The sequence below is a fragment of the Dasypus novemcinctus genome, chromosome 26 (genome assembly GCF_030445035.2).
Source record: "Dasypus novemcinctus isolate mDasNov1 chromosome 26, mDasNov1.1.hap2, whole genome shotgun sequence".
NCBI classification, from domain to species: Eukaryota; Metazoa; Chordata; class Mammalia; order Cingulata; family Dasypodidae; genus Dasypus; species Dasypus novemcinctus.
In genome coordinates, this window is record NC_080698.1 from 39,827,939 (window position 1) to 39,853,631 (window position 25,693).

Consider the following 25,693-nt stretch of genomic DNA (forward strand, 5'->3'; position numbering starts at 1 on the left):
TTTCTGTATAAAGTTTAAGAAGCTATCACCTACCACCAGTTCTTGGAGATATTTCCCTACATTTTCTTCTAGGTATTTTATGGTTCTATCTTTTATGTTTATGTCTTTGACCCATTTTAAGGTATTTTTTGCATAGGGTATGAGATATGTGTCCTCTTTATTTTGAGTATAGATAGCCAGTTCTCCCATCACCATTTGTTGAATGCACTTTTCTACCCCAGCTGGATGGTCTTGATAGCCTTTTCAAAAATCATTTGACCATAGATGTGACAGGCTGTTTCTGAAACATCAGTCTGTTCCCTTTATCTATGTGTCTATCTTTATGCCAGCACCATGCTGTTTTTACCATGTAGCAAGGTAATATTATCTAAAGTTCAGAAGTAAGAGTCCACCGACTTTGTTCTTCCTTTTTAAGATGTTTCTGGCTATTCGGGGCCCCTTACCCTTTCAAATAAATTTGACAGTTGGGTTTTCCATTTCCTTAAAAAAATGCTGGTGGAATTTTTATCAGGATTGCAATGAATCTATATATCAATTTGTGTAGAATTGAAATCTTAACAATATTTATTCTTCCAATCCGAGAACCTGGAATGTTCTCTAAGTTATTTAGGTCTTCTTTGACTTCTTTTAGCAATGCATTGTAGTTTTCTGAATATAAGTGTTTTACATCCTTGGTTAGGTTTATTCCTAAATATTGCATTCTTTTAGATGCAATTGTAAATGGAATTTTTTCCCTGACTTCTTCCTTAGATTGCTCATTACTCATGTATAGAACCACTACTGATCTTTTTGCACATTAATCTTATATCCTGTTACTCTGCTGAACTCGTTTATTAGCTCAAGTAGCATTATTGTAGTTTTTTTTTTTCTAGGTATAGGATCATATCTTCTGCAATTAGTGAAAGTTTTATTTCTTCTTTTCCAATTTGGATCCCTTTATTTCTTTTTCTTTCTTTATTGTTCTAGCTAGAACCTCTAGCACTATATTGAACAATAGTGAGAGTGGCCATCCTTGTCTTGTTCCCGATCTCAATGGGAAAGCTTTCAGTCTTTCACCGTTGAGTCCAGTTATTATATGCATGGTTTTATTATATGCCCTTTATCATGTTGAGAAGGTTTCCTTCAATTCCTCTTCTTTGGATTTTTTTTTAAAGATGTATTTTTTTATTTAATTCTCTCCCCTTCCCCCCCCACTCCCCACCCCAGTTGTGTGCTCTCTGTGTCTATTTGCTGCATCATCTTTGTCCGCCTCTGTTGTTGTCAGCAGCATGGGAATCTGTGTTTCTTTTTGTTGCGTCAACTTGCTGTGTGTGCAGCACCATTCCTGGGCAGGCTGCACTTTCTTTTGCGCTGCGTGGCTCTACCTTACAGGGTGCACTCCTTGTGCATGGGGCTCCCAAACGTGGGGACACCCCTGCGTGGCACAGCACTCCTTGTGAGCATCAGCACTGCACGTGGGACAGCTCCACACAGATTGATCAAGGAGGCCTGGGGTTTGAACCGTGAACCTCCCATGTGGTAGACGGACGCCCTAACCACTGAGCCAAGTCTGCCACCTGGATTTTTTTAATCAAGAAAGGATGCTATATTTTGTCAAATGCCTTTTCTGCATCAATAAAGGTGATTATGTGATTTCTCTTCTTTGATTTATTAATATGGTATAATATGCTGATTAATTTTCTTGTGTTGGACCACCTTTGTAGTCCTGGATTAAACCCATTTGATCATGATTAATAATTCTTCTAATGTGTTGTTCTATTCAATTAGTCAGTATTTTTGGGGGGATTTTTTTCATCTGTATTCATTAGGGAAATAGGTCTATAATTTTCTTTTTTCATAATATCTTTATCTGATTTGGTATTAGGGTGATATTGGTTTCATTGAATGAGTTTGGTAGCATTTTATTCTGTCCAATATTTTGGAAGAGTGTAAGTAAGATTGGTATTTCATCTTCTTTGAATGCTTGTTAGAATTCATCTGTGAAGCCTTCTGGTCCTGGGCTTTTAATTTTGGGGAGTTGTTTGATGACTGGTTCAGTCTCTTTACTTGTATTGGTTTATTTGAGGTCTTCTGTTTCTTCTAGGGTCAATATAGGTTGTATGTTCCTAGGAATTTTTCCATTTCATCTACATTGTCCAGTTTGTTGGCATACAGTTGTTCATAGTTTCCTCTTATGATCTCTTTTGTTTCTTTGTGGTCAGTAGTAATGGTCCCATTTTCATTTCTGATTTTATTTGTTAGTACCTTCTCGTTCTCTCTCTTTTTTTTTTTTTTTTTTTTGGTCTGTCTAGCTAAAGGTTGGCAATTTTGTTAATCTTCTTGAAGAACCAACTTTTGGTTTTGTTAATGCTATCTATTTTTTTGTTGTTGTTCTAACTTCATTTATTTCTGCTCTGATCTTTGCTTTTTCATTCCTTCTGCTTGCTTTGGGAATAATTTGCTGTTCTTTTTCTAGTACCTCCAGCTGTGTAGTTGTTGGGTCATTTATTTTAGCTCTTTTTTTTAATGTAAGTATTGATGACTATAAATTTCCCTCTCAGCACTGCCTTCACTGCATCCTGCAGGTTCTGATATGTTGTGTTCTCATTTTCATTTGTCTCAAGATATTTATTGATTTCTCTTGCAGCTTTTTCTTGAACCCACTGATTATTTGAGTGTGTTGTTTAATCTTCATATATATGTATATTTTCCTTTCTACTGTCTGTTGTTGATTTCCAGATTGATTCCTTTGTGATGAGAAAATGTGCTTTGTATAATTAAAGTCTTTTTAAATTTATTGAGATCTTTTTTGTGACCAGCATATGGTCTTTCCTGAAGAAAGATCCAGGAGCACTTGAGAAGAATGTATATCCTGATGTTTTGGGGTCCAATGTTCTGTATATGTCTATTACATTTAATTCATTTATCATATTATTCATGCTCTCTGTTTCTTTATTGATCCTCTGCCCAGAGAGTCTGTCCAGTCCTAAGAGTGGTGTATTGAAGTCTCCAACTATTACTGTACACACATTTATTTCTCCCTTCAGTTTTGCTAGTATTTACCTTGTGTAATTTGGGGCATCCTAGTTAGATGCATCAACATTTATGATTATTATGCCCTCTTTGTGAATTGCCCATTTTATTAATATATAATGTCCTTCCTTGTCTCTAATTACAGCTAAGCTTCCTTCTTCTTCCCCCCTCCCAATTTGGGTTTCTCCTTTCTTTGCACATTGTTTTTGCTTATTGTTTTTTTTGGTTGTTTGTGCTCATTGTCGGCTTGCTGCTGGTTTTTTTCCTAGTCTGCTCATTGTCTGTTTTTTCTTTAGAAGGCACTGGGAACTGAACCCAAGATCTCCCATGTGGGATATGGTTGCTCAGTGCTTTGAACTACTTCTACTTCTTGCTCATTTGTTTTCACTCATTGTCTGTACATAGTTTGCTTGTTTTTTCTGCTGATTTTCTGCTTGTACTTGCTCATTGTTTGTCTTCTTTAGGAGGCACCAGGAACAAGCCTGTACCTCCCATTTGGGAGGTGGGTGCTTAACTGCTTGAGTTACATCTGCTACCTCCAGCTTTGCTTTTAAAGTCTATTTCATCCAGTTTTTGTTTTGTTTTGGTTACTGCATACATGGAATATTTTTTCCAGCCTTTCACTTTCAATCTATTTCTTTCCTTGGGTCTGAGGTGAGTCTCTTCTAGACAGCATATAGATGGCTCATATTTTCTTATCCATTCTGCCAGGCCGTCTTTTGATTGGGGAGTTTAATCCATTAATAGTTAATGTTATTACTGTAAAGGCAGTTCTACTTCACCCACTGTTTCCTATCTTTTCTTTTCAGGCTATAGCACTACCTGTATTATTAAGCCAGTCTCTTGGTTACAAACTTGGCTACAAACTCTGTCAGTTTCTCTTTATTTGTGAATATTATAAACTTGTTTTAATTTTTAAAAGACAATCTTGCCAGATATAAGATTGGGGCTGAAAGACTTTCTCTTTCAGCATCTTAAATATATCATACCACTGCCTTCCACCATGGTTTCTGATGAGAAATCAGCACTTAATCTTATTGGGTGACCCTTGCATGTGATGAATCACTTTTCTCTTACTGCCTCCAGGATTCTCTCTTTATCTTTTGCATTTGACATTCTGATTAGTATATGTCTCGAAGTAGGTCTATTCACAGTTCTTGAATGGGAGTACATTGTGCTTCTCAAACACTGATATCTGTGTCCTTCAATAGGATTGGGAAATTTTCTACCATTATTTCTTCAAATATTCCTTTTGCCCCTTTTCCCTTCTCTTCTTCTGGGACATCCATGACATATGTGTTTGAATGTTTCTTGCCATCATTTAGTTCCCTGGGACCCTGTTCAATTTTTTTTCCATTCTTTTCTTTAGCTGTTCTTTTATGTATTTGGTTTCAGAGACCCTGTCTTCAAACTCACTGATCCTTTCTTCTGCCTTTTCAAATCTGCTATTACTTTCCTCTAGTGTATTTTTTTTTTAGATTTTATTTATTTATTTATTTATTTCTCTCCCCTCGCCACCCCCAAGTTATCTTCTCTCAGTGTCCATTCGCTGTGTGTTCTTCTGTGACTGCTTCTATCCTTATCAGTGGCACCAGGAATCTGTGTTTCTTTTTGTGGCGTCATCTTGTTGTGTCAGTTCTCCATGTATACAGCGCCATTCTTGGGCAGGCTGCATTTTCTTTGGTGCTGGGCGGCTCTCCTTACGGGGTGCACTCCTTGCGCATGGGGCTCCCGTACGTGGGGGACACCCTGTGTGGCTTGGCACTCCTTGCACACATCAGCACCACACATGGGCCAGCTCCACACAGGTCAAGGAGGCCCTGGGTTTGAACCATGGACCTCCTATGTGGTAGACGGATGCCTATCCATTGGGCCAAATCCACTTCCCTTTCAGGTTTTCTTTTTCCATCTGTTTCTTGTCCTTTCTCCATTGCTGATTGTGGAGTACGAGCTAAGGATGTAAGCCATGGAGACTAAAGCTTCCTGCATTGCCCCAGGAACTGATGAAGCTTCTCTCAACTTTTTCCCCTGCCATGGGTAGGGACAGAGCCAAGCTGTGCAGGCCATGACTGTCTGTAATTGTCTTGAGAGATGGATGAAGCTCCATACCCCTTCTTCCTCTGCCTGGGATGGGAATGAAGCTGCAGGTATGGGCAGCAAACTAAACAGTGTGGGTTCAAAGCTGACTATAGTGGCCCAGATAGACTGATGAAGAACTGGCCTCCTCTTCCTGTTCCAAGGGTGGGGATGAAACCACAATTGTGTCTAACAATATAGTCCATGAGGGCCAGAAGAGGCTGCAGTTGTCCAGAGAGGCTTGCATAGAATTTTAAATAGTGTAATCACTGTGCCAACACTCCTTCACCCTATTTTACCTGTCATCCAACTTGATGAGAGCCAAATGTCTTCTTAAACAAAATGTCGTTTATTGTGTGTGAGGAACACCCAGATACCCATCTCCCAAATGAAGCTGAGTAGTTATACACAGACAAGAGATAGCACTTCTCTTCCATTCCAGAGAGAGAAATCTTTTTCCCAAATAGGATCTGATTTGGCCATCACAATGAATATGTATGTTAGGCATTACCGCTAATTTATTTATAAACAAAATTAATTTTATACAGTCTAGCAGCATTGGAGAAAGAAAAGAGAAATTTCCTTAGCAAAGAGAAAGTAGCTGAAATGAGATTTAAGCAAACTCTAGTGAAAATAACTCTGGAGTAAGAATTTGCCTGTGACCCAAATCCTATTCTAATATCTTTAGATCTTTGTTTCCTCATATATAGAATGTGAAGGTGGAACTTTATCTCTTCGGACCCTTCAACTTTAACATGTTTGATACCTTCCAGTATTCACCAAAAAAATGTTGTAATGTTATTTAGACAAAGAAACATTGGCCAAAGTACTTGATAAAAATAAATCGAACAATTATAGGAAATCTCTTTAGTGATGTAGTTTAGGGATTCCTATAGTAAAACAGCTTTTGTGCTCAAATGTATGATTTTTATTTCAACATGGGCTTTAATCTTTGGTTTCATTTAATTTTTCCTTTTACAATCTACATTCCACATTAATATAGGATTAACATATAATACATCTGCTGTGTATCCCAGGTGAATAACTGTTCTTGTACTTGACCTTCATAATGCAACTTGATTGGTATAGGTAACGTTAACAGCACATTAATTTTACACAAGACATAAGTCAGTTTTCTATTTTAATTTACCATGCTAATAATGACTTCTGTTCTAAGTTGCATATATCACTCTTGGCCACCATAAATTATCCTGAAGTGCAAATATCATTGTAAACTCAATGCATATTGCTGGCTTCTAAACTTATTAATGCCAGTGCAGAAGGAAGAGAAACACATGAATCTACATTTGGTTGATAATTTATTTATAAATTACTGTCAGATTTTTTTTCTCTAGATGTGCACCCTGTGTTTATATGCTCTTAAGGGAACAAGAGTTATAATTAAGAATAATTACAACAGCAATAGTGAAACAGCCAACACTAGAATTTCCAGGCAGGTGTTCTAAGAGAAATAGTGGATGAATCCTTGGGAGCCATGTTGGATAGCTAAGTCATGAGAATGGAGAAATACCAGATAATTTTTGGTACTGTCAAAAGCTGGCTGAGTGGGTTCCACTTACAACTCTAAAGGGACAAAATTTTAATTCACAAGGCACATTAATTTTTATGTTCCTCATAAACATTTATTTGTTTGAAACATTGTACCAGTTGTGAAATACAACTTGGAATAGCTCTAGATAGGGTAGCTTTGTTGTGAAAAAACTTAAACCAGATGTCACACGGGTCTGAGTACAAATTTCACCTCTACCATTTATTAGCTGTGTAATCCATAAGGTATTTATATTCTTATTTAATTAGCGTTAAATGGAAATAGTAACTGTCTGTTCCCACAGAACTGTCTTGAGAATTAAATAAAATCTTATCAGAATAAAAAAAATGTGACTGGCATACATAATGAGAAGTACTACTCTATTAAAGTAAGATTTCCTAATTTTTTGTTAGCACACTATTATAATTTCTAATAACCTGGATTTCAGTACTAATGTTTATTTTTCCTTCACATTAACGTTAATGATTCTCCTTTTGTACTTAGCGTGGTCAAAGTTGGGGTATCTCTAAAATATTGGCTCCGTACAGCCTAATCTCTCAGGTTTCCCTGTGTGAAACAATGGAGTAATACATTGACATCATTAAGGACATTTGTGGTTATATAAACTTCCGAATCATTGATGTCCAGCTCTGTTCTGTCACCAGGCTAGTTGTGTGAAGAGGGAAAAAGTTGTTTTATGACATAGGGTGAGAGTATTTGACTTTCATTTTAACTTAACCAAAGCTGTAGTGAGATGCTTTGTAATGAGGCTTTATTTGTTTATTTTGACTCCATGTTCATAATCGGTAACATGTACTAGAAAATTTAGGAAGCCTCATGGTGAGAGAAAAAAACATTGCCAAAACTAGTACTAGTTTTGTATGCTTTGGAAAATTGCTTAAATACCCTAAGTGGCAGTGTTTATACCTGCAGAAAGTCCACCTATGTCACAAGCTCATGTAGGATCCCATAATAAAACATATATTTGATTATATATTTTGTAACACTTTACAGCTGTAAGGAATTGCTGCTAAATAAGCAAAACGAATAAAATTTTAGATCCTAAAATACTGAAAATCCAGTCATTTGAATTGTGCTCTTGTTGATACCTTTTTCTTTTATTGAACAACTAGCTGTGTTTATGTAATGTCTTGTGTGGATCAGAGCTTTAAAAAAGAAAAAAAATGGTGTCTCAGATTAGTAGATTTCAGATTAATGGAATACTACAGGATTGTTGAAGTTCACTTTGCTGAGTACCTTAGTTCAATTCTGGCTGCTGCCATATGCTCCTGAAATTGCCATCTCACCAGCACAGAGCCTCTGCTTGATAAGCCAAAGTATTTTTCGTGCAAGAGCTGTCTTGCCTCTGGAGGGACTGATTTGGAGTGATTGTCAATAACTGCAAGCACACATCTGAAGAATCAATCTCTTCCATTTTAATTTCATAGACATGCACCACTGGAACTATGATTATTATAGGATGAAGTCTCCTATAGGAAAACTGGCCAAGGTAACAAAATAAAGCCCCATTAATCTGTCCCTGGAGCACAGACTGTAAATGGCAAGAGGAGGGAAAGTCAGAGAGGAGAGGGGATTGAATGGAAATTGTATAATCTGGAAGAACGTCTGCTTGCTGTGGTCTCATGGAGATTCATGAAACTTGAAAAAGGAAAGCTCAGATGGTTCCCTTAAAGTGCCATTCTGATTCAAATTCTATTAGGTCTAGGTGTACAGACTTAGGTTTGTCTTTATCTTCTATTTCTCAGACTTCCTGGGTTGAAATGATCGCATATTCTTTTTGTGGTCAGGGTGTGCCCCAAAGCAAATGTACATGTTTAGAAGCAAAATAAATAGCCCAGTCCAGAGACTAAATTAAGTCTTTGATGCTTTTTTTCTTTTTTAAATTTTTTAAAGTTCTTGACCAATTGTTGTCAAAGCAACTATTCCATTCCAACTTCGACTTTGAAAACAAGCACATGCATGCTCACATATCTGTGTATAGTCCCATGTGAGCTACTTCAGTGCATTGAATAAAATTAAATCATCTTCAAGTGTGGACAATACACTATTAATACAAACAGTTTGGGGAAATACTAAAGTTTAGTATTGGGCTTTATAGTATTTCCTATGTGTTTTTGGATATCTAAGTAGTGCTTTGGCATTCTAGAGAATGCTAGTAGAGAGACAACCAGGAAAATGATTCTCAACCATGATTTTTTCCTAAAAATGGGCTTCTCAGCCTCAGCACTATTGGTACTTCGGGCTGGATAATTGTTGCAATGTTCTGTCCTATGCATTGTGATATTTAAAAACATCCCTGCTCTCTACCCATTAAATGCCAGTAACATACCACTACTACCAGTTGTGACAATCAGAGAAGTCTCCCAACAATTTTTAGTGTCCTGGAGGGGGAAAAAAAGGGTGCAAAATCACCTCCAGTTGAGAAGCAATGTCTAGGTATAGTGTGAAATCCCAGGTCAAGGTACTGACGCAACCCAAGAAACTTTGGTCTTTGGAACAGAGTGAGGGGTGAGAAGAGAGGAATAGTGGGGGGAAAAGCTATATAATATGTCAATGCTATTTATCCCATGGCATTTCTTTTTTTAAACCTTCTTCCTGTCCCCCCATACACATTTTGTTCTGTGTAATATCTACGTGCTCTGTGTGGTGTGAATTTTGCCAGTGGGGCTATACCATTTTCCTGTTACCTGGGAGCTTAAGATAGTAACTTAAGATAGGATTTTCTCTACCTAAGCTAGGAATGTGCTTTCTTCTAGGTATTGTCAGGACTCTTTTGCTTTCAGTTTTAATTTGTATAATTGACAAATCCAGAGATGAAGCTGTCCTAGGCAAATCTAAATCTAAATCTATTTTTCTGTGTGTCTTGATTCTGCTTCCCTCAGTCTTCTTGTCCTGCTTCTATAGCCAGGTCAGGTGTAGGTGACTGTTCAGAACCTTGAACCTACTCTCAAAAGTAAGGGACTCATTTTCCAAATGTCCATAGATCATACTCAGGGGGAAAAAATGTGTAATGTGTTTGGGTCCGCTTGGGTCTGATGTGTTTTTATGGCCCATGAACTTTTTCTGGGGATAGGCCAGCCCCGGTCACCTAATAATCCCTCCCTACCCCCACCTCCCAGACCTCACAATGAAATCACATGGTGGGATTCCTCCCAAAGCAAGCTGCTTTATTTAGTACTTTTTTGAAGATAAAACTAAGCTGAAATTTCTTTGTGAAAATCTCCAAATTTTTACTCGCATATATTTTCTTACTCTTTCCTTCCCTCTCCCTGTTTTGGGCGAGATGTTCCTCTTCTCTGCTTCCAAGGCATCCTTTTACAGTTCTCAAAGTCTGGTACAGGGAACCTGGGGGGTAGCCAAGATTTCAAGGTGGTCCAAAAGGTCAAAACTATTTTCATAATTATAAAAGGAAGATATTTGCCTTCATAATCTCAGTCTCTCATAGGACTGTGGGGGAGTTTGCCGTAAGCTGCATGACATCTGATATCATGTAAGTTTGAATGTAGACACAGATAGGAGAATCAACTGCATTTTCTACAGACATTAAAGAGATTTGCAGAATTGTAAAACTGTTTCATTCTTCTCACTATTTTTTTGTTTCAAATAAAATAGTTGTTTTTCCATAAAACAAGTTATCCGTGTTAACATATAATGGGTTTATTGTTGTTATTCTTACATAAAGTCAATATTTTAGAAGTTTAATTTTCAATTTCCAGTATGGTAAATATCGATAGATATAGCCCATATAAACAAATGTCTTTGGGATTCTTAATAATTTTTGAGCATTTTTAATGGTTTCAATTGAAGACCTGGGATATTTACCAACTTCTTTTCTCTCTGGCCTTTTGGAACTCCAACAAAAGCTGCAGAATCTGTTCAGCTCACTGACCCCCAGTGGTCCTTCTCTGCCAGACCTTGTGGAATCTCGCATTTTGCATGTACATCTTGGTATTCATCTTCAGGGGAACCCTGTGTAGATTTCTGGAAATCATTCTCTGGGATGTGCCCTCCCTTCCTTTATACAATCCTCTAAATCCCAGACCCCAAGGAGTCCCAAACTCCTGTATGATCCTTACACAGTGAAACTACTATTTCAGTTTGGTCCACTTCTCTTCCCAGTGGTTGGTTTGGAAAGTGCCAGGAAGTCCAATTGTATGGGGAACTCACCTTCAGTGTTTCTTCTCTTTCAAGGATCACAGCCTTATGGAGTCAGTTGTTTAATGTCTGAAATATTTTTTCCAGTTTTCTAGTTTATTGAAGTAGAGTAAATGGGATACATATTACTCCAAAATTGCTGAAATTGGAAATATTCAATTTCCCCCTATATTTAGGCGGGTTTTTTCTCTCTGTAAGGTTCTCACCAGTAGTCATCACACATAATGGACAAAGATTGCTATTCAAGTATGTGAAAAAGAGAACTTCTATTTTTTTTTTTAAGATTTATTTTTATTTATTTCTCTCCTCCTCCGCCCATTGTCTGCTCTCTGTGTCCTTTCACTGTGTGTTCTGTGTCCGCTTGCACCCTTGGTGGCACTGGGAAACTGCGTCTCTTTTTTGTTGTGTAATCTTGCTGCATCAGTTCTCCATGTGTGCGGCGCCATTACTTGGTGGGCTGCACTTTTTTCACGCACGGTGACTCTCTCACAGGGCACACTCCTTGTGCGTGGGGCAACCCCATGCAGGGACGCCCCCGTGTGGCACAGCATTCCCTGCACGCAACAGCTCTGCACATGGACCAGCTCACCACATGGGTCAAGAGGCCCTGGGTCTCAAACCCTGGATCCTTCCATATGGTAGGCAGACACTCCACCAGTTGAGCCACAACCATTTCCTGAGAACTTGTATTTATATGTGTTTGTCATTTTTAAACAATGTATATTTTTATAATGTATGTAAGAGCCTAGTTATTTTGATATATTACCATATGTATTTATACATATGTGTGAATATATATTTGTACTTTATAAGTAAAAATATGTAATTTTGGTTGTATCATTTAGTTTTTTAACTGATACGAGTGACCTATCAAAGATGTGTAACTCTAATTTTATAGTATTTGAGCTAAATTTTAGGAGCAACAATAAGTTAATATAGATAGAAAGGAACAAATATTTATTTTAGGGTGTTAGGCAAGCCATTGAGGAAATATGCTGTAGACTATAACAACAATAACAGAAGAAGGGGAAATTGAGCAGTGCTTTCTATCATCTCTTCAGTCTGGGAACTCATTCAGTCTCCTTGCTTGGCCTCAGAAAGACAGAAGGAGGAAATGGAGGTTTCATTTGAAGGTAGAATAGGATTAGCTGCTAATATTTTTTAATTAGAAGTAGGTGTCAAGCCTGGGCAATGAGATTATTATGGCCTCCGTTTTATAAATAAAGCTAAGAGAGTAATTGGCCATGGTCCTGCAGCTAGTAAATGAGGTTCTTAAGTAAATCAAACCAAGATTTCTCTAACTCTAAAACCTTTTTCTGACCAGTTCACCATGCTTTAATATTTTTGGACTCCCCATAAAATAGTTTCTTTACCTATAAAAATGTAAGAAACCTAGATAACTGTTTTAAATGGAATGTTGCTGACCCTAGGATTAAGTTAAGCCATAGTAATTTAGAAGATCCAGGGAAATTTCAACATCAAATTGGTATAGAATGATAGAATCCTGGAAAAATCCTTGATTAATTGTGTGTTTATGTGGGAGAGGGGGTACCATGTTTCTTTCAAGGCTAAAGAAATTTCCACTGGGTAGGAAATGTTTGCATTCTTCACATATTTCCAAATTGATGGCTATTATTTGCTTCAAAATGAGGTGGGAAATAATCCTAGAAATTATTGCATGTATAGATCAGTAAGGTGTAAAATATAATTTCTTTCATCCCTTTTATGCTGTTTAGTTACTATTTCATTCTTGATGGTAATCATAAAATATTTGGTGATATTGTAAATACATACTGATCTTTAATTTTAAAGTTCAGCAGCCATTTGTTCAACTGGCTGTTGGTTTTGCATCATTGACATCTCTCTCCTTGAGGAAGACATATGTCCTGCTTCATATTTCCTTCTTCTTCTTTTTTTTTAATTTGTTTCCCTTGAAGAATATGTCATTGTGTCTTTAAAGAAAAACATAATATCAACCACTTTATGGACCACAATTTGTTTCCCTTGAAGAATATGTCATTGTGTCTTTAAAGAAAAACATAATATCTGGGAAACAGACTTTGGCCCAGTGGTTAGGGCGTCCGTCTACCACATGGGAGGTCCGCGGTTCAAGCCCCGGGCCTCCTTGACCCGTGTGGAGCTGGCCCATGCGCAGTGCTGATGCGCGCAAGGAGTGCTGTGCTACACAGGGGTGTCCCCCGCGTAGGGGAGCCCCACGCGCAAGGAGTGCGCCCCGTAAGGAGAGCAGCCCAGTGCGAAGGAGGGAGCAGCCTGCCGAGGAATGGCGCCGCCCACACTTCCCGTGCCGCTGACGACAACAGAAGCGGACAGAGAAACAAGACGCAGCAAAAAGACACAGAAAAACAGACAACCGGGGGAGGGGAGGGGAATTAAATAAATAAAAATAAATCTTTAAAAAAAATAAAATAAAATAAAGAAAAACATAATATCAACCACTTTATGGACCACAGTTGTAATGCATATGGAAATGGACTTGCATTCTTAGGTGCAGTGGTAGAACATGGTAAACCTACTCCAGGTATTCAGATTACCTAGATATTCCTTGCAAAAGGCAGGGGCTTATTTAGAATCTCCACTATTCTGGGCTCCCAGATCTGATTATTCCTGTAACATTCCCTTTTTTCATATACAGTATTTCTCAGATTCTGGACATTTGCATACCATGATCATGTTGCTTAAGATAGCTGGATACTATCTCTACTATTGTTTATTTAACATTCTTTAAGCCTACTGGAATTTTAAGCTTACTGTGGGTATGAAGAAACTATGATAATATAAGTACAAGTAAAATTTGTTAGAAATGGACAGTAAACTTAAAAATAAATGTATTAATATCTAGATAAACAATAAAAATACCGTATTGTGAGCCCCTTAGACTTTCAAATAGTTTCCTTTACCCCCATCCCTATTATATCGTTCACTGCATACAGTTATCAGTATACATTTTATAAGAGCTCACTGAATTTAGAACTAGCTGAGTAATCAACAAGAATGAAGCCCAAGGCAGAACAAATTCTTCAAGGCGAGGAACCACTGATATCTGGGGAAAATTACTCAAAGACGCAAAAATCCAGTTACCTCTTCCATAAAACTGAGATAATACACTCTGCCTTAAAGAACTGCTTCATTTTATTAAAAGCCACCAGCTATGTAGCCTTTACTCTGTGCCAGGAATATGAATTTATGTTATCCTAATAACAACCCCATGAGACAGATAGCATTATTACCTACAGTTTATAAATGAGGAAACTGAGGTGTAGAGAGGTTAAGTGCTGTCTGCAGATCACTCAACTAGAAAGTGGAGATCTGAGCTTTCAAAGCTAGGTTCTGTGTTCTTAGCCACTACTGTATGCCTCCTTTCTTCTTAGAATAAGTGAAATTATACATGTGAAAATATTTGCACTCTATCATTCTATAATTTTTGTGATTTATGCTCCATTTCATTTGCCTTTCATTTACTGTGAGGAAATGTAGGCACATTTTTTTATTTCTCCACTGATAATATTCAGATAAGGAGCATGTACCTGTAGGAAATATAAATATCCAATATATTTTGATATCATGTCATATAATGTGACACATTAAGTTGTTGTGAAATGTCAAGAATTGGTATAATATATGACTTCAAAATATATAGCGACCGGCTGTCATTACAACTATGCTGATATTTTGTGATAATGTTGAACCTTGAAAAATTTCGTTTTCCAGATTTGCAGCTTGCCAACACATTGACATTTCCCCTATGGTTTCCCAATGGGAAAGGAACACTTGCACTTAATAAGACCTGATCATTTTCTGTAATGGAAATTTAAGGAGGTATAAAGCCTACATTTGGATATGGGCTTCAATATTTTGAAGGTAATTATTTCTCTTCTGGAGTTCTAGGACTTAAAGGCAGATGAGATAGTTTCTCAGGGTATGCTGATTGTAGAGGTGGGCACCTAGTCATTCAAGGCATTCAAATATGAGGTAAACAGGCTAACAGTAACTGCCTCTTATTAGAGCATAGTCCTATGCAGTGTAGGAGGTTTAGAAGCATCCATGGCTTCTACCTGTAAGATGACAATAGCAAGCCTACTCAACTTCAGTTGTGGCCATCAAAAATGTCTCCAGACATTGCCCCCAAAAAGTCGCCTCTGGTCTATAATCATTGATTTAAACAGCAGAATTTTTAACTCTTTGTTATTTTGAACCTTTAATATTAATAATACCTACCCCACATTTTAAGATTTTACAGTTTTGAGGGCCGTATCTTATGGGCCACAGTGTTCCAGGCATATTACAGTAAGCTAACTAATTACTATATATGATATGGGCTATCATTATCCCTTCCAAATAAAGTAAAATTACATCACTGCCAGAACCTTTGAGATATAATGTAGTCTTATTTCATCTTCAGGCTTATGTGAGTAATCTTACCAAAGAATGATAGAACTAATATCTGACAGTGTTTTATTGTCCATTTCTTTAATTTTCCCAGTAACTCTGGGGAGGATTTTTATTTACCCATTTTATTGAACAGAAAATGGAAATTCAAGGAGAGCAACTTTTGTCTATTTTTTGTGAATTAGGGAGATGAGAAAATATACCCATTCTGAGTAATTTTAGGTGAGAAGATTTTGCTTGTCCATTAACACCCTCAAATTAAGTCTTTTTCTTATCCTTGAGGAGGGCAGTGTCAAAGACTCATGCCTGTTTCTTTCTCCTGGACTCTTAATTCAATACCTGCATGCCACAGTTCCCTATTCTGATGTCACTGACTGTTTGTCCTGGGACCTTATGTAGGCTGGTACATCTGTCTCTAGCCCCTCATGTGAGCTACTCTAATTATGTTACATCAGGACAACTTGTGAAGCTCAGACTCTCAAGTTTCTAACCTTGCCACTGGTGAATAATTTAAGCCACTCACATTGCTGTTCTCTGTGCCCTCCCTGTCTTACATAGAGTCATAGATCTCTAAGCTCTTAAGTATCTTCCATCCCTGTTTATCTTGTACTGAAGATGCCAGAAATTAGTCTTATAGAAAATGGCTTTTCAAACCAGACACTTCATGGTGACTGTGTTCTGTGTAACCTCGATACAAAACCTCCTACATTGTATCCTACTGTCATCTGAGGGAGAGCCACTGTTCATTAGCTTAAATTGCCAGCTTTATGTTTCAGTAAAATAAATACACATTTTCCCTACAGTAATGATTACTTTCTCACTTCCTAAAAACTGCAGCGACCCTTGTTATCAAAATATAATCATATTCTAGTGATGCCACTTATGGTGCCGAGTGAAAGTCCCAAGGATGTGATTATCTCTTAATAACTCTAAAGATTATGTATTATGCTGCATTGTTGTTTACTTCTAGTGTGTTTGGGGGAAACCATTAGTGATCTCTGTGGTTGATATTATCTCGTTGCAACAATGATAAAAGAATCAAATGACCATTTGTTTGCATGTAGTTAGACAGCATGATTAGAAATGCATCCCATTTCACATTGAAGAGTGCATTTACATGTAATCTCTTGCTTAATATTAGTTTAATAACCCTGATCCTAATACTAAATTATGTCCAGCAAAGCTAATGGAGAATCTGGAACTATACATTGAGAATGTAATGTCTACATGAGATTTTCCTCCTACAGAAAATTCAGCTTGGGCTTTAACTATCTGTGAAGGAAGTAAACACCCACAAGAAATATCTGCTGATCCAGTGAAGAAAAATACCGTCAATAACTTGAGCAAAATAGGATCGTCATAAGGAAAAAATGTTCACATGCAGTGACATTTTAAAATATGGCCAGCTATTGAATGACATCACTTTTGTCTCATGCTATCCTTTCATGTTAAAATAATGTACTAATAATAGATATCATTTTTGAATACCTGCTATAGACCAGATAGTTGTCATACATCATCTCATTTTATCTTTACAAGAACACTGCACGGTAGTTATTATTGATTCTTTTTACAGCTGAGGAAACTGAGATTAAATAGCATGCTTGAGTTCAGGTATCAGGTAAATATTAAAGCTTAGATTCATATCTGACTTCCGAACCCATGTCTCCCCACTGATTATTTACAGGCATAATGTGCAGAGTGATTACATACATTTATGGGAGACTTATCGATTGGTGACCATATAGATTCAGATGTAGGTATAGATATACATCTATATAAATGTAGGTGTATACATATATACATATATATAACTATAGATGTAGGTATAAAGGTACATCTATATATACATTTTTTAAGAAAGAAGAAAATCTGTCTCCAGTGTATAAAATGAAGAGACCACTATTTCCTCCCTCCTGATCTTGTCCCTCAAATGCTATGTCTGCGAGAGCTGAAAGATTTCTCGTCTGGTGTTTTGAATATTTACATTAAAATAATCTTCATGTTCTTACCTGTCACTTGGTGATTTTGTCCTGAATAAATAACCGGTACATCGTTTAGTTCTAAAGTATTTGGGAAGGGTCTAGATCAGGACTTCTCCCTGGAGTAAATCATTGTCTTTGATGCAGGCTTTGGCAGCTACTACCTCTTCCTAGATGCTTGTAGCCAAGAACCTCTGCAATCATTCATGAATTTCAGGTTTTCATATAGTCACTGCATTTATGTTGATACTTGTTGAAATGTTCAAAATTCCTGGAACATTCATTCTGATCAAAGGGAAATCCGATTATTCATTTGTTCATGTATTAATTTCCCATGCACTTTCACACATGATTTTTTAGAACATGTAATAAAATAACTAAAATTTAACCATAACTTAATTCTCTTATGATACCACGTGAAAGAAAAGGATTTGACTAAAGATGACAAAGTTCAAAAAAATTCTGTGTGATTTTAAAATAATTATTATAATGATTAAGCTAGCATTTATGTTGTGCATATTATGAACTGGGCACTGTGCTTTCCATAGTTTATCTCATTCTGCCCTCACAACAGCTATAGGGTGGAGATACAATGATCATGCTCATTTAATGCATAAGGAAACTGAGCATAAGTGAAGTGAAAAAGCTTTCCTTTTCAGGAAGATGGCATATTAGCCAATCAAGCATCAATTGTGATGCAGAGATTTTCCCCGTGTAAAGTAGCATGAAAATTGACTAAGGGAAATTCTTGTGTCTCAGTTTCCTCAGCTATAAAAAAATCAATAATAACTACCCTGCAGGGTTTTTACAAAGATACAATGAGATAATGTAGGACATGTATCTTGTCTATAGCAAGTATTCAGAAATGATATCTATTATTATTACATTATTTTAAAACATGAAAGGCTAGTATGAAATGAAAGAAATGTCAGTCAATAGCTGGCCATATTTTAAAATGCCACTGCATGTGAATATTTTTTCCTTATAGTGATCCTATTTTGCGTAAGATATTAAGCACCAAAATCAGCTAAGGGAAATTATTGTCTCTTCACTTCCTTTCAATGAATGAAGTTGCGTGTCTGTCTGATTCATCTTGGTCCATGCTGGCTCATCTGAGATGTGAAGCTTGTAAATCATGTATGTATATATAAATGTCAGTTCACTTCTTTTCAACCAGCCACCCTCTCTTTTTCCAATGGGAAATGCTGTACCTGTCTTCTTTGTCTTACTTTTATGTTTGAACATGCAGGACCTAGAACAACCTGGCCTAAAACAGATGCTTCCTAAATGTGTACTGACTGAATGAATAGATCCTACCAACAATATGTAAATAAAGTCTAGTCTTTTAAAAAAAAGTTTGATTTTCAGTGTATTTTCATAACTGCTCTTAAAAGGAAATTTCTCATGATGCCTAGGTTTATACTGAGAAGGTCCTGGGTTTATTTATTAGAACCATTCATTGATTCTTCATTGGTAAAGGGTCTGAAGAACCAAATTTTTATTGGGGAAAGAAAATGATTTAGTTAAAGCTTCACAGTTACAAATGTTCTTCCTTGTTTTTCCAGTCCTCCCATCCTACTTTCCTTTCTCTTTGGCATTGTTCTTTGCTCCTTGACAGTTAACTAATATAATAAATGCATCCATGATTTGTTATCTCACCCAAGACATAAGTTCTTTTGATATGAGTTCCCTCTGGAAGTAATTTTAAAAGTCAAAGGAGTGGATCTAGTGTGAAATGTTATTAATATAAACACTATTTGGGAGCACTGTGTTGTCCTCAGGGCCTGCCTTTGCTTTTTGCATGTACAGTTATCCCTTCACCAGGCCATGCACGTTTAGGAGAATCACTTACTATTGTTCTGCTGCTGCTACTGGCCTATCATGTGTGCAGTAGTGCACTAAATGCCTAACCTGTATGATGCTATTTAATTGTCAGTTGCTCTTTGAGGTCAAATAATGTTGTTTTCTCCCATAGTAGAAGTGAAATTGGGGCTTATATCAATTAAAGTGAGTTGCTCAAGGCCAACCTGCTAGTAAATAATTGAACCAGTATCTGAAATCAGACAACTAGTCCCAGAGCTTGCATTTTTAAACAAGAGGAGCATAATTTTGACATTAATGGATAAAACGTTAGTGTAAATTTTTAACACAAGTCCGTATCATACCACTGTATTAAGGTAATCCCCACTTTCATTCTGTGGGCATGTATATGTATATATAAATTTATGTGTGTGTATGCACATGTATATATGTATATATGACTATATAATTTCCATTAATATTTTAATAAGAAAACATGAAACATTGATGCCAATGTTTTAAAAGTTACCATTTTAACTGTTGTAAACTTAATTATACATAGCATGGAGTTATAAATGGTGCCAAAAATCATAAATACGACTTGAGCTTAATATCAGCGGGTGGCCTTAATGTAAGAAAAATAAAGGCAGGCTTTTAGGTATGATGAGCTTTTGCTGCCAACTCATAAATTTATGGCTGGTGACTGTATTAAATAAAACAAGTGGTGATGGATTTATGATTAAGAATTCTCTTGAATGGAATTTTACCCCTTTCATGGGTAACAGTTCCTTACATTTAGCATAATCATTTTTTTCAAAGATTTATTTATTTATTTATTTCTCTCCCCTTCCCACCCACCCCAGTTGTCTGTTCTCTGTGTCTATTTGCTGCGTCTTCTTTGTTCACTTCTGTTGTTGTCAGCAGCATGGGAATCTGTGTCTCTTTTTGTTGCGTCATCTTCTTGTGTCAGCTCTCTGTGTGTGCGGCACCCTTCCTGGGCAGGCTACACTTTCTTTCGAGCTGGGTGGCTCTCCTTATGGGGCACACTCCTTGCTCGTGGGGCTCCCCTACGCGGGGGACACCCCTGCGTGGCATGGCAGTCCTTGTGCGCATCAGCACTGCCCATGGGCCAGCTCCACATGGGTCAAAGAGGCCCGGGGTTTGAACCGCAGACCTTCCATGTGGTAGACGGACGCCCTAACCACTGGGCCAAGTCCACCACCCGTAATCATTTTTTGACACTTTAAAATATTTGTAGATACACATACGAAAGGACAAGGGGTGTCCTTGATTCTAAAAGAAAGAAAAATAAAATTTCTGAATATATTGACAATATAAATAACGCTTGCTCCTTTCTGTGTGGACATTATTACTTATTTGAGAGAAAAAACTAGCTAGGGACATAATATAGTGATGAATTATTATACTACACAGCAAAGGATAGCATGCACTTAAGAATGAATAAAATATTTATGACTAATCAAGAAAATGTAGGATTTCTATTTCAAATCAATTCTGCATATAAATCAATTTACATATAAATCAGAGTAGACTTATGTAATTTAAGATATTTTTGAGGGAAACGGACTTGGCCCAGTGGTTAGGGCATCCGTCTACCACATGGGAGGTCTGCGGTTCAAGCCCCGGGCCTCCTTGACCTGCGTGGAGCTGGCCCATGCGCATTGCTGATGCGCGCAAGGAGTGCCCTGCCACGCAGGGGTGTCCCCCGCGTAGGGGAGCCCCAAGCGCAAGGAGTGCGCCCCATAAGGAGAGCCGCCCAGCGCGAAAGAGAGTGCAGCCTGCCCAGGAATGGCGCCGCCCACACTTCCTGTGCCGCTGACGACAACAGAAGCGGACATAGAAACAAGGCGCAGCAAATAGACACAGAGAACAGACAACTAGGGGAGGGGGAGGGATTAAAAATAAATAAATCTTAAAAAAAAAAGAGATATTTTTGAGAGGCCAGTATGTGTGTGTATGTGTGTGTGTATATATATATATATATACACATATATATGTATTTATGTATACATCTGCATAAAATATTTTCTGTTATAAAAGAAACTATGTAACATTTGTCTTACTCTGGTGTAAAGTCATCTACGGTTGAAACTTTGTTAGATATACATGCATACATATATAAGCATGAAGATATGAATATATTCATTTATGCTTAGGAAAATCATGTATATTTTTGTGCTCAGGGGAAAAAAAGATTTATTTCTTCAGGTAAAAAATTCTCTCTCATGCAAAAATATTTTGCAAAGTCCTACCAGGTGGCTTTAAGAAAAGATACAATGTCACGTTTATTTGCAAAGTGTTTTTGGTCTACTTTTTAATTGTTACCCTCCTTTTAAAAATGCATATAACTAACAAAAACCACGGGATGTCTTCTAATCCATTTATCATATTTCCTTATTTTAAAACCCTTTGTAATGTACCCTCTTAGGAAATTATTTTGTATTGAATCTAAATACTACACAATAGCTCAGGTTCTTAAAGAAGCATTAAACTAGCAGGGAAAGGATAGAGGGTGAATTGACTTGAAGTCACCCAGCTAATAGGAGGCAAAGCAGAGAAAGGAATCTCACATCCTGACTCTTAATCTAGGCAACTTTTTCAATCTGGAAATCCATATCAACTGTATGTAATCTTCATTTCCTCCCAATTTAACTTTAGAATGGGAAGATAATAGCTAAGCATCTGTTACCTAAATACCTAGATATTTTTGAAAACTATATTTGTGTATTTTTGTTTTCCATTTTAGGAATGATTGACATAGAATAACTTCACAGCATGTGGCCCCAAGAACTGTCCTAAAAGGTAAGTTTCCCACAAGGGAAGATTTTCCTTAAACGTATTTCACCTTTGATTAGAATCCTTAGTTTCTATGGTAACATTCAGAACCCTTCCTTACAGAGTGATGGCATATGATAATTTATTTTCCCTGAATCTTAGAGTTAATGAAAGTATTGAAGTCATATAAATTTAAAAAATCGAGACCCCACTTATCTCTGGAGAGAAACTGGAGATAAGTTTTCTGAGAATAAGAATAATTTTGTAATTCAGAAACTTGAAATTGAACATTGTGGAAAGTATATAAAAAATAAAGTAAAGAGTATTGCACTGTCATCAAATATTTTTACAGGAGATGATATTTTAGCAGTCAACACAAGGATTAAGTTAATTAGTTTCTACAAATATCTAGGTCTTAAAATTGTAACTATTTTGGGCTTCAAACTGAATTTGTCATTGTTTATTTTTCAAAACATCCTTTAGTCTTTTCTTCCTACAATCCATTCCACTCAATATAGCAGCATAATCTTCCTAAATTACTAATCTGAACAGCTTCATCAAACTTCTGCTAAATTTTTCATTTTCACTATTCATCAATTCCATACTTTTCTTTTAATTTTCCATTTTAATTATTTTAAATCTACAATTCAGAAGCTTTAATTACAACCATCACCATAATCCATTACCAGAACTTAACAGAAACTCAGTAGCCATAAAGCAGTGACTTCCATACCCCTTCCCTCTAGCCCTGTGTAACCTCTAATCTATTCTCTGTCTCTATTAATTTTCTTGTTCTAGGCATTTCCTCTCTAGATAGTCCATAAAAGTGGAATCACACAATATTTGTCCTTTTGTTTCTGGCTTATTTCACTTAGTATAATGTTTCAACATTTATCCATGTTGTATCATGTAACAAGACTTCATTCCTTCTTATTGTGGTATAATATTCTGCTGTATGTTTTATCCATTCATCTGTTGAAGGACACGAGTCATTTCCATCTTTTGGGTATTGTGAATAAAATGCGGCTATACAAGTCTAGGTTTGGGTTCCTATTTTCAATTCTTTGAGTGTATGTACCTAGGAGTATAATTTTGGGGTCATATTATAATTCAGTGTTCAACTTTTTGAGGAACTACCAACTGTTTTTCACAGTGGCTGTACCATTTTGGTCTTTCTAGCAATGCTTGAGATCTCTGATTTCTCCACCTCCTTGTCAACACTTGTTGTTTTCCCTTTTTTATTTTTTAAGTAATAACCATGCTTGTATGTGCCAAGTGTTATCTCACTGTGTTTTTTTTTAATTGATACAATTCCCTAATGACTGATGATTCCCAATTCTTTTAATAAGGCCTTATATGTTTCTGCATTATCTGTTTACCTTGCTTACCTCTCTAATGTGGTTTCTTTCCCTAACTTCCCAAAATTGGTTCTACCAATTTAAATTTCTTTATATTGCTCAAATGTGTCCTCTTTTCCCATTCCTTTTGCTTATTCTCTTTATTCTTCTGGGAATATTCTTTCTTTCTTCTGCTGCCCTCTCCTCTCATCTTTGTTTGATCAACTCTTCTATTAGTACTTGAATATTTACTTCCATGAAGCCTTCTCTAATTTCTCTAGCCTGAATTAGGCTTTCCTCCTGTGCTAACATCAGTGTTAACAACATGATAATCAAATTATATTGTAATGGCTGACTTAATTTTATACTTCTATTCAAGACTCTGTGAAGCCAGGAATCACATCTTCCTGTTGATTCTGGTAATCCTAGAACCTAGCAGTGTTTGCCCAAAGAATGTTCTTAGAAATTAACCATAGAAAGAATACAGGATTATATGACATCTTCCTTGACCAAGTCATCTGTCTTAAACTTTATGTGCTTAGACATATCCAGAATTAAGATTAAAAGGTAGAATGGTCACGTTCCCTCAAATTTTCCTGATCCTCCTCTGTCCCTACTTAAGGTGTGGCTGGGACCCTCTGCTGCCCCTTCATCCCCTACCACTAGTTGTAAAAGTGGTAGTCTATGGGTGAGAAAGGTCCAGACAAGATTTATTTTGGATCACAAATGTGCTCTTTTTTTTTAATTCTAAAAGGAAAAACCAAAGTTTAATTTGTTGCCAACACATAATTATCAGGAGATTTCACATAAAATGGTGAATTCCAGATTCTCTTGAAAGAAATCAAAGAATTGATGGAATGAAGGTGCTTACTTCTACTTCAAGTATTTGCTTGTGGTGAGCTAAAACCATAGGTTCAGTAGCTAAAATGGCAATTTTGTTGTCTCTGTCATTTGTCCATCAGCTAAGTGAGAATAATCTTGGCTTTGTGTTCAAAGCGTTTCCCTCAAATTCCAGTTGTAATATTTCAGCAAATATCCCAAACTCTCTGAGTCTCTGTTTGCCCATCAGTAAAATGGAAACTATAATGTTTCCTGGACTTTCTTTATGTAAAGTTTCTTCACAGTAATTACAAAATTTAGTCTAGCCTATACATCGGGGGGAAATGGAAGAAGATAATTTTATTCATTTTCATCTTTTGTGAAGCTGTATTATTCGACTCAAATAGGTTAGGAAAATAAGATGCTGATACATGTGACAACATGGATGAATCTAGAAAACAAGTAAAAGAAGCCCTACACAGAAGGTGACATGGCGTATGATTCCATTTATATGAAATGCCTGGAAAAGTGAAAACCATAGAAACAAAGCAAATTAGTGTTTGCCAGAGGATGGGGAAAGGGGAGAAAGGGGAGTGACTGCTCATTTTTAGGAGTTTTCTTTCTCGGGTGAGGGAAAGGTTCTGGATTTATATAGTGGTAATTGTTTTACAACTATGTGAATATGTTAAATACCCCTGAAGTGTACATGTTGAAATGCTGATTTTTACAGTATTGTGAATTATATTGATAAAAAACAGATTAGAAAATACATGTTTTAGAAAGACAAATTTATCATTGGATTTAGCATCTAAGGAATGTAAAAAATTGAACAGACTCATTGGGCTGTCATTTAAATCCATGTGCAATGGCTTATTAAAAGTCCTGACCTGTCCTCTGTGATCAAAGACCAAATTAGATTAATCTTCATAAAGATTCATGGCATGATACAAAGTTCATGATGGCTTGATATTTTTCATCCTTCACGTAGTACCTCTCTAAACCATAGATTGTTCAAACTGTAAAATAAGGTTACTATTATCCATTTTCTTGGCTTATTGGGAGGATTAGGAAAAATAAATGGCAATTCTTGCCACGCATGGTGCCATTGATAAAACAGACCTTCCATAATTGCCACTCTATAATTAGAGTTATTTGTTTGTAAATATTAGGCTATAGCATTAGATTTTTGGCAGTCCAGCTCTCACGGGGTTGGCTTTTCCTTTAATGACATCTAAGCCAGAAAGAAGAGTTTGGCTAGATTTTCTGCTAGTACTTAATGAGCTTAATCAGTCCCTGAGGGACTTTTGATATAGCACGGAAATATTTAACAGGGAAACATGATTTTTATTCTCTCTGTGTTTCTCTTGGTAGCCCACAGAGCCTTCCCTAGCAGAGGTAACATTACCTGTGCTGTGATAGGAGCGTTAACATACCATGACGGTGATGTTAGAACTAAGAGAACACATCCCTGTGGCTTTACAGCAGAATGTTTCTATGCATGTGCTTCTGAGTAAAATTTTAGCTACTGCCAATAAGAAAATAAGCTGCTAATAAAAAATGTCCAACTCAATACTTCATCAATTTATCATTTACATATGATTTTTTTTCTTTTAGTAACATGGCAGAGGTTTTTTAGGTAACTTTTGACTTTGTCTTCAGAAATTGACATTAAAATCATAGCATGGAAATATAGAGGGTAATGGAGTTATTTTTAAGTAGATTATAAATTGTAATCTTAA

General features: G+C 36.6%; 1 protein-coding gene across 14 annotated transcripts in view; it reads left to right on the forward strand.

Annotated features, from left to right (window-relative positions):
- CNTN4 (contactin 4) overlaps positions 1–25,693 on the forward strand; it is a 936,745-nt gene that overhangs the window by 230,969 nt on the left and 680,083 nt on the right. For all 14 annotated transcript variants that reach the window (XM_058288376.2, XM_058288377.2, XM_058288387.2 and 11 more), the window contains one exon: positions 21,770–21,825. The gene's annotated coding sequence lies outside the window, so the exon portion shown is untranslated. The remainder of the gene's footprint in view (positions 1–21,769; positions 21,826–25,693) is intronic.